We start from the raw sequence: 9,836 nt of genomic DNA, 5'->3' as shown, positions 1-9,836 counted from the left end.
TTCTGTTGTATTTTGCTTATAACTTTAATTAACCAAAATATACCAGAATACACATGGATAATTGTGTTAACAAATGAAAATAAAATATAATGTATAAAATTATCTAGACAAGCTTTAGGAATTATTGCACTGAAGAAATATATTTTATCTCGATGCACAGATGTGTTTTGGAATGCTTGTCAATGATTGTCTGGTTTCATTTTGGGATTAACTCTTAACTGGGATGAGGTCAGCTATGATGAACCCTAGGCTTCCATTCTTTGCCTAGGAGGGGGGAAGTCAGGCATCTGATTTGGCACCTGACAGGTACATTCAAATAACAAGAACAATATTTGAATCACATATGACTAAACTGCTGTACTGCAGCCAAAACTGTGGTCACAACCTGGGGTTCAATCCCAGGTAGCGGCTCAATGTTGACTCAGCCTTCTATCCCTTCCGAGGTCGGTAAAATGAGTACCCAGCTCACTGGGGGGGGGGGGGCAATGTGTAGCCTGCAGTGCTATGGGGCGGTATATAAGATTCACCAAGGGAAAAAGCAGGATACAAATTGACATTGTCAGGTTGTTTCACAAGAACAGCTCTAGATGCCTCTATTTTAAGCAGGGCCAAGACAAACTGGAGCAGGTCTGAATACATCCCGCCAAGGTGGTCAGATCAAGATTGTGGAGATCCTGAGAGATCAGCACATAGTGGTAGAGTGTGCGGTTTGCACATCAAGGGAACTGCGATGTTCCTCCCTGATCATGTTTCCATTTCTTAAAGACCAGGCAAAACTCTTTTCCTCCTTGTCATCATCTAGCTGCAGAGCCAGAGGTTGGGAATTACGTCCGCACTGTTCCACATTGACAAGAGCTGGATTTATTATGATGATTATTTTTATGATTATTATGACTGTTGTTGTTGTTTTGCTGTATTTATTTATTTTATTTATTATTAGACCAAAGTCTACTCTGAGTGGCTAACAACAATATTAAAATAAAATAAAAGAACAATATTAATACAGAATGGCAAAATAAGTTGGATATCGGCAGGAGGGAAGGCCTGTCTGAAAAGCCAGGTCTTAAGTTGGCTCTTAAAAACGCACAGTGAGGGAGCCAGACAAATTTCTGGGGGAAGATTGTTCCAGAGCCGAGGGGCCACTGCCGAGAAGGCCCACTTTCTTGTTCTTTCTCTTCGGGCCTCCCTCGGCATTAGGCCCCTCAGCCGCCCCTCCTGGCTAGAGCAACTGATGTGGGTAGATCTAGGTGGGAGAAGGCGTTCTGCCAGATATTGAGGTCTTAAACCATTTAGGGCTTTATACATCATTAGTACTTTGAAATCAATGTGGAAATGAACAGGTAGCGAATGCAGAATCTGCCAAAGATAAGACATAAGACATAAGAAATTTATTTGTCATTGCGCTCACAAGTGGGTGCAACGAAATGAGGTGCTCTTCCCCAAGGTAAAACTGGACAACACTACAAAAAAAAAGTTAAAATATACACAACTTTCACCATCCAAATATAGATACCCCGTTTTCTCTCAGCAATTAAAATTCCACCAAAAACCTATGGCCCCGCATTTAAACTCAATACTGCACTTGGGTAAAAACTGTTCTTGAATCTGCTTGTCCTTGCTTTCAATACCCTGAATCTCCTTCCTGATGGTAATAGTTTAAAGAGCTGATATCCCGGATGAGAGGAGTCTTTCAGTATGTTAGATATCTTCCTCTTACATCTGTTCTTATACAATTCTTCCAAAGAGGGGAGTGAACAGCCAATGATGTTTTGGGCCGTCTTGATCACCCCTTGAATTGCCTTTTTCTCTGCCACTGTGCAGCTCGTGAACCATACACAGAGACAGTAGGATAATATGCTCTCAATCGAACTCCGATAGAAGGTGATTAACAAACTCTCAGTCAATTGTTGCTTTCTAAGAATCCTTAGAAAATACAACCGTTGTTGTGCCTTCCTGATTAACGCAGCGGTGTTTGCACTCCAAGTCAGGTCATTTGTTATGATAGTCCCAAGAAACTTACATTCAACCACCTGTTCCACACAAACTCCATCTATATACAGTGGCTGAATGTCTGCTCTTTTTTTCCTATAGTCCACTATGAATTCCTTGGTTTTTTGGATGTTAAATAAAAGATTGTTTTTTTTTGCACCAGCGGGATAGCTGTAATACCTCGTCCCGATACGCAGACTCATCATCCCCAGAGATAAGTCCTACTAGTGTAGTATCATCTGCAGATGGAAGTAGGCGGTGCAGACCACAGATGCTACCTGAGTTTCCATGGGAAGTTCCGGATCAAGATGTACCCCCAAGCTGCGAACTTCAGTCTTTGTGATGAGAGTAACCCCCCCAAAAAGAGAGGGAGTTTCCCAAACCACCAATGTCTGGGCCACCCACCCTCAGGACCTCCGTCTTGTTTGGGTTCAGCTCAGACCATTCACCTGCATCTATCCCAGTACAGCATTCAGACAGTGCTGAAGGGACGGAACGGCATCCACTGTTGTTGGAAAAAAAGAGATGTAGAGCTGAGTGTCATCAGCATACTGATGACACGAAGCCCCATGCCCCCTGATAACCTGATCCAGTGGCCTCATGTAGATATTAAACAGCATTGGGGAGATAATTGAGCCCTGCAGAACCCCACAATTGAGATTCAACAGAGCCGATACACTGTCCCCAAGCTGTACTCTCTGGGGATGGTCCTCCAAGAAGGATCAGAGCCAGGCAAATGCCAGACCACCAATTCCCAGCTCAGAAAGCCTCCCCAGGAGGATACCATGGTTGACGGTATCGAAGGCAGCTGAGATATCGAGAATGACCACCACAGACATTTTGCCACTGTCGGCCTCCCTCAGGAGGTCACCAAACAAGGCAATCAATGCTGTTTCCAATCCAGGGCGTTGGTTTCATTCAGAAGGGCCTGAAGCTGGTCAGCCACCACCCTCTCTACCACTTTACTAAGGAAAGAAACATTGGCAATGGGCCTATAATTGCCAATATCGTCCACTGCCAAATTTGGTTTCTTCCTAATGGGCCTAAGGAGTGTCTCCTTGAGGAAAAGGGGTACCTTGCCATTATGGAAAGACTCATTAATTATTGCAGTGGCCCATTCTGTTGTTGTAGGCCTGGCTGCTTTGATTAGCTAGGCCAGGCAAGGATCAAGTGAGGAGGTGGTGGCACTTAGACCAATTCTGGATAGGTTGCAGATTATACAGAAAAGTTCCACCTGCTGATTTGAAGCTTCACTTATCCGGACAGCGACGTGACCTCGATTAGCAGCCCTCACCTTAGTAAGGTGTTGTGATCACTGAACACAGAAAGTAATTAACTTTAGAGACAAGCTAGTGCAGAGTCAACACACGAAGATGTCCGCCAGCAGAGAGTTTCGGTCCCACCCCAAGAGCTCCCTTTATTAACCTTACAGATTGTTGATAACATTCAGATAGGTTACTGGTCACATAATGCAAATTAGGATTGGTCAAAGGAAAGGCTTTTGAAGTTAGCGCCCTGTCTCTACAGGAAAGAAGAATGGGCAGACGCTTCCCCCCCCCAGGAGCTGCCACCCTCTTAGGAGGGTGTGCCCTCAACTACAACAGGAATGCAGCCAGCAACCTTGGAGACAAGTGTTCCCCCAGTGAGGTAACAATCTTGACAGCTTTCTGATTATATTCCATTGGGTTCTATCTCCAATTGCACTCTAGTCTTCTCCTGTTCTGCTTCATAGCTCGCAGCTGCTAGTTAAGCCAGGACTTGATGGTCCAGAGGTTCCCTTCCGCCTCTATGGCTCCAGATTATTATTGCTGTGATGGTGAGGATGTGTTCATAGGGTTCAGAAACAGAAAGGGGGGAAAGGAACAGGAAGACGTTGCTTTCTTCTCAGGAGCCCCAAGCATCAGTGTGAGGGTTCACATTCAGGCTTTTGTTTCTCACCAAATAAATCACCAGACTTGTGAGGTTTCGAAATAGGAGTAACATTTATTGCAGTGTTCAACAAGAAACCAGTGTCTGCAAAAGCATTCCAACACTTTTCTTTACAACAACTGGTTGGCAAGGGGTTTCCCCCTTCATTATTCCAAGGTCTGGGCCACTCTGTAGACTGGTTGGGATTCAGTACCTGTCCTGGTTCCCCCTCCAATAAGGGGACCGTATCCTTATCCTGGTTGACCAACCAGGTAGGTTCCCAGGTGGGGGTGTAAGTCTGCCAACGTCCTCTGGATACCCGCTCATCTGGTATTCCCTCTCTCCATTCTATCCTTTCACATCTTTCTCTCAACATTTTCCTTCTCTTCAACTTCCTTCTCCACTCCTTTGCCTTTGTTTCACCCAAACAAGAAGGTTTAGGAGTTATCTCCCTCCTTCTCCAGTAATCCGCTTCTTCTTTAGGGATCCGGAGTTTCTCCCACTTGCAGGCCCATGGATCCTGCTTCCATATCCATCCCCAACCTGGCGGCAATTCTACCTCACCCCCCTTTATATCGGCCAAACCTGCTTCCACTTCCACCCTCGGCTTCTGCTCTTTTCCCACCAAATCCTTCCCTGTTTCTTTGACTGTTAATTTTTGTAATTCCTCCTCTATTCTCCCCGGGTTTGTTTCTGATGGTCCTGTCCTCCTCCTGGGAGGAGAAACGGGCATGGTTTGAATCTCCTTCTCAGCAGTTAGCGGGCGGGATGGCACTCCAGTGAGAGTGGCCTTACTCTCACCTCTGCTGCTACAATCAGCCTCTTGTCGAACTGGTTGGGGGGTGCATGTGTGGAGAATGTGGGTGACCAATGGGGAACGTGGGAGTCACGGACGTGCTGTACAGAAGATGGGACACCTCCCCAGGTTGCCACAGGTGCTGTCATAGTTCCTGGGATGTAGCAAATCAAGCCTCAGCCACAAACAGACACAAATATTTGTGGGTCAAAGGAAATGCATGGAGAAATGCAACAGGCTTACTTTGCCCGAATGTGGGAGTGCACCCCATGAGTGAGCATGAATGACTAAAGAGGGGGGGAAACTAGGTGTCCATAGCACATTAGTCTGGTAGCAAGAGAGTGGTCTTCTCAAAGTCCCAGCCCACCCAGGAGGCATCTGTTGTATCTCAATCAGATCCCTGATGGGATGCCTGACTTTCCCAGGAGTCCTCCAGAGATTTATCCACCTTCTGGACAAAGATCAGAAGCCTATAGTTCATCATAGCCAACGTTACATCCAAGTCAAGGTGTAATCCCAATGGAAGTAGACAAACATTGACAAGTATTTCCAAACTCCTCTGGGTATCTAGGTACAAATCTTTTCATTGTTGCAATAATTCCAGGCAACTCCATAGCTTGATTATTATCTGAAGCTTCATTTCCTCATTTTTTCTAGGTTACATAAGATAAAATGATTTCATAAAACAGTTGCAAGAAATACTGTAAAATTCAAATTCTTACAGTAAGGTGAACTGTAGGCACATAGCTTAAAAAGGCAGGCTGACAGAATCCATTCCATACTCACGATCCCATCTCGTAAGGGGTATATATGCAAGCAAGATTTCTGTGGTTTATATCTAACTTAGTGTGGTTTGCCGGGTAGGTGGGGCTCGTCAGCCCTGGAAGGCAGCCCATCTAGGAGAAGGACCACTCCGAATTTAAACCTCCACTGCCTTGTGGCTATATCCACTTATGGAAAGGGCTTCAGGAGATAACCTCGAGGCAAAATCCGGAGCCAGAGTCCCGGAGGCATTTTCTTTCATTCTGCCAACTCCTGCGACGTTGCTGGAACCAGTTGTATTGGCTCTTGCCTTTCCACTGGACCATTTCAGCGATGTGGAGAGGGGGGATTTGCTGCTTGGGTAACAGCCTATCCTCCATACTATTTTACCCAGGCTTCATGCTCTGGAGAGGACACTCCAGCTTCGCATACAGCGTCGAAACAACACGGGAAGTAGCAGTTACCGGTTATAAGTCTCTGCTCAATTGGCGTAGAGCAGGACGCCAGGGGCTACTTCTGACGGTGGGAGAGGTCATTGCACCTCACTAGGTAGATACCGCCCGCCTTAAGCTGGGCAGCCCCCAGCCAGTAAGGTGCTACCTCGCCACGGTCTGTTAACCTCACGGGGTGCGTGGGGTTTAGGGTGAAACCCGACAAGCAGATCGACAACCGTGCACCATGCAACAATCATAAGAAAACTTCTGCCCTAAAGCTGGGCACCTGGAATGTACGGACAATGACCCCTGGCTTTCCTGACTACGGCTTTCCTAACGACCTGCAAGAAATAGATGATGTGCGCAAGACAGCTGTCATTGACATGGAACTGAGTAGACTGCAGATGGACATTGTTGCCCTGCAAGAGACAAGACTGCCAGACTCGGGATCTGTCAAAGAAAAAAACTTCTCATTCTTCTGGCAGGGAAAACCATCGAATGAGACCAGGGAATATGGTGTTGGCTTTGCAGTCAGAAATACTCTCCTGAGATGCATTGTTCCACCCACTGTGGGGAGTGAAAGAATCCTGTCTCTGCAGCTCTACTCATCAGCAGGACCAGTAACCCTCATTAGTGCATATGCACCAACACTGTCATCCACTCCAGAAGTGAAAGACAAATTCTACGACGATCTGGCAGCTACTATCAAAAAAGTCCCTGAAAGAGAGTCACTGTTCATTCTTGGAGACTTTAATGCTAGAGTTGGTGCTGATCACAATTCTTGGCCCACTTGTCTAGGCCGTTTTGGCATTGGAAAGATGAACGAAAATGGCCAACGCTTACTGGAGTTTTGCTGTTACTATGGTCTCTGTGTCAGCAACACATTCTTTAATACGAAGCTGCAACACAGAGTTTCCTGGAGACATCCAAGATCCAAGCATTGGCATCAGCTCGATTTGATCCTCACTAGACGTTCTAGCCTTCCTAGTGTTACGATCACACGCAGCTACCAGAGTGCTGATTGCGATACTGATCACTCCCTGGTGTGTAGTAGAGTAAAACTGCGAACAAAGAAATTGTATCACATGAAAAAGGAAGGAAGACCACGTATTGACATCAACAAGACTCGCGATCAAAGAAAAGTGAAGGAATTTGCCCAAGCACTCGAGGAAACCCTTCCAGGTCCAGCAAATGTAAATGCACCTGAACGATGGGAACACTTCAAGAACACTGTCTACAACACCGCCTTGTCCACCTTCGGCAAGAAGACCAGAAAGATGGCTGACTGGTTCGAAGCCCATTCGGAGGAGTTAATGCCAGCCATTGAGGATAAGAGAAGAGCTCTAGCAGCATACAAAGCCCGTCCTAGCGAGTACAACCTGCAAGCTCTTCGAGCCGCTCGTAGCCAAGTCCAACAGGCTGCCAGGAGATGCTCCAATGACTACTGGCTTCAGCTTTCCTCTCAGATACAGATAGCAGCGGACACAGGTAACATCAAAGGAATGTATGATGGTATCAAGCAGGCCTTAGGTCCATTACAGAAGAAATCTGCTCCCTTGAAGTCTACTACAGGTGTGATCATCCAGGACCGAGCACAGCAGATGGAACGCTGGGTGCAGCACTACTCCGAGCTATATTCCAGAAAGAATGTAGTAACCGAAGAAGCATTAAATAACATTGAGTGCCTGCCTGTCTTGGAAGAGCTGGACAGTGAACTAACTTTTGCAGAAATAAATGCGGCCTTGGATTCCCTCACCTCTGGCAAGGCACATGGAAGGGACAACATCCCTGTTGAAGTGCTGAAATGCGGTAAGGAGATCATCATCACCGAACTGTATGAAATCTTTTGTCTCTGCTGGAGGGAAGGTGGAGTACCACAGGACATGAAGGATGCAAACATTGTCACGTTGTACAAGAACAAAGGTGACAGGGGTGGCTGCAATAACTACCGTGGTATCTCTCTTCTTAGCGTTGTAGGGAAGCTGCTTGCCCGTGTTGTGCTGAAGAGGCTCCAGGTGCTTGCAGACAGAGTCTATCCGGAATCACAGTGTGGATTTCGAGCAAATAGATCCACCACTGACATGGTATTCTCCCTCCGACAGTTGCAGGAGAAATGCAGGGAACAACAACAGCCACTCTTAGTGGCCTTCATAGACCTTACAAAAGCATTTGACTTGGTTAGCAGGGATGGCCTTTTCAAAATACTTCCCAAGATTGGATGTCCACCTCGTCTCCTTAACATCATCAGGTCCTTCCACGATGGAATGAAAGGCACTGTAGTTTTTGACGGCTCAACATCAGATCCCTTTGACATCTGAAGCGGAGTGAAACAGGGCTGTGTCCTCGCACCAACACTTTTTGGGATCTTTTTTGCTGTCATGCTGAAGCATGCCTTTGGAACTGCAACAGAAGGTGTCTATCTCCGGACTAGATCAGATGGAAAGCTCTTTAATCTCTCTAGATTGAGAGCAAAGACCAAAGTCCAGCTGAAATGCATGAAGGACTTCCTCTTTGCAGACGATGCAGCCATTGTTGCCCACTCTGCTGAAGACCTCCAACAACTCATGAACCGTTTCAGCAAGGCCTGCCAAGACTTTGGACTAACAATCAGCCTGAAGAAAACACAAGTCATGGGCCAGGGTGTGGACTCACCTCCCTCTATTACCATCTCCACACAAGAATTGGAGGTTGTTCATGACTTTGTGTACCTTGGCTCAACCATCTCTGACACCCTCTCTCTAGATGTCGAGCTGGATAAACGCATTGGGAAAGCAGCCACCATGTTCTCTAGACTCACAAAGAGAGTATGGCTCAATAAGAAACTGACAACACATACCAAGATCCAGGTCTATAGAGCCTGTGTCCTGAGCACACTCCTGTACTGCAGCGAGTCCTGGACCCTTTGTGCCCGGCAGGAGAGGAAGCTGAACACCTTCCATATGCGTTGCCTACGACGGATTTTTGGTATCACCTGGCAGGACAGAGTTCCAAATAGAGTAGTCCTAGAACGAGCTGGAATTTTCAGCATGCATACATTACTGAAACAGCGACGTCTACGCTGGCTTGGGCACGTTGTGAGAATGGCTGATGGTCGGATTCCAAAGGATCTCCTATATGGAGAATTAGTGCAGGGAAATCGCCCCAGAGGGAGACCACAGCTGCGATACAAGGATATCTGCAAGCGGGATCTGAAGGCCTTAGGAATAGACCTCAACAGATGGGAAACTCTGACATCTGATCGTTCAGCCTGGAGGCAGGCAGTGCATCACGGCCTCTCCCAATTTGAAGAGACCCTTGTCCAGCAGGCTGAGGCAAAGAGGAAGTCACAAAGGAAGCAAAACCAGGGAGCTGGACAGGGGACAGATTGGATTTGTCTCCAGTGTGGAAGGGATTGTCACTCTCGAATTGGCCTCCTCAGCCACACTAGACGCTGTTCCAAGTCCTCCATACAGAGCACGATACCATAGTCTTTCGAGACTGAAGGATGCCTACTACTACTAGTGTGGTTTGGGGTTCCAGGCCTGCCACGAATGATCCGCTGCAATCCCATCACAGCCTCACATTAAGTAAGAGCATTCGTTTGGAAAGTGCTCGAGGCCCCTCTTTCATTTTCTTCTTTTCCAAATAAGCAGTCATTTCTCATCTTTTCTGCCGCAAGTCCAATCAAACCTTTCAGAGACAGATAAGGTTTAGATCATTCTCTTCAACCAATTTCTGCTTCTCAGCTTTACTACTCCCTGTTGCCTACTTATCAATGAGGTAGGTGATTCACCCATTCACAGTTCAAAATCGTGTTGTGTAGCTAGGTGTTCAGAACCTGGAGTTGAAGTGAGAGCTGAACTGAAATAAAAGTAGTATCCAGGAAGGAACTCCATTTGCACAGAAGCAAATTCAGTGGTGTGTTTGTTGTGCACTTTTTGTGCAATTCACTGAGCAATTAAATTTTA

General features: G+C 46.5%; 1 protein-coding gene across 1 annotated transcript in view; it reads right to left on the bottom strand.

Annotated features, from left to right (window-relative positions):
- The window catches only part of LOC140703825 (uncharacterized), a 412,915-nt gene that overhangs the window by 379,154 nt on the left and 23,925 nt on the right, over positions 1-9,836 (bottom strand). The window lies entirely within an intron of this gene.

Source organism: Pogona vitticeps, chromosome 2 (assembly GCF_051106095.1).
Source record: "Pogona vitticeps strain Pit_001003342236 chromosome 2, PviZW2.1, whole genome shotgun sequence".
NCBI lineage: Eukaryota > Metazoa > Chordata > Lepidosauria > Squamata > Agamidae > Pogona > Pogona vitticeps.
This window is presented reverse-complemented; position numbering and strand designations above follow the sequence as displayed.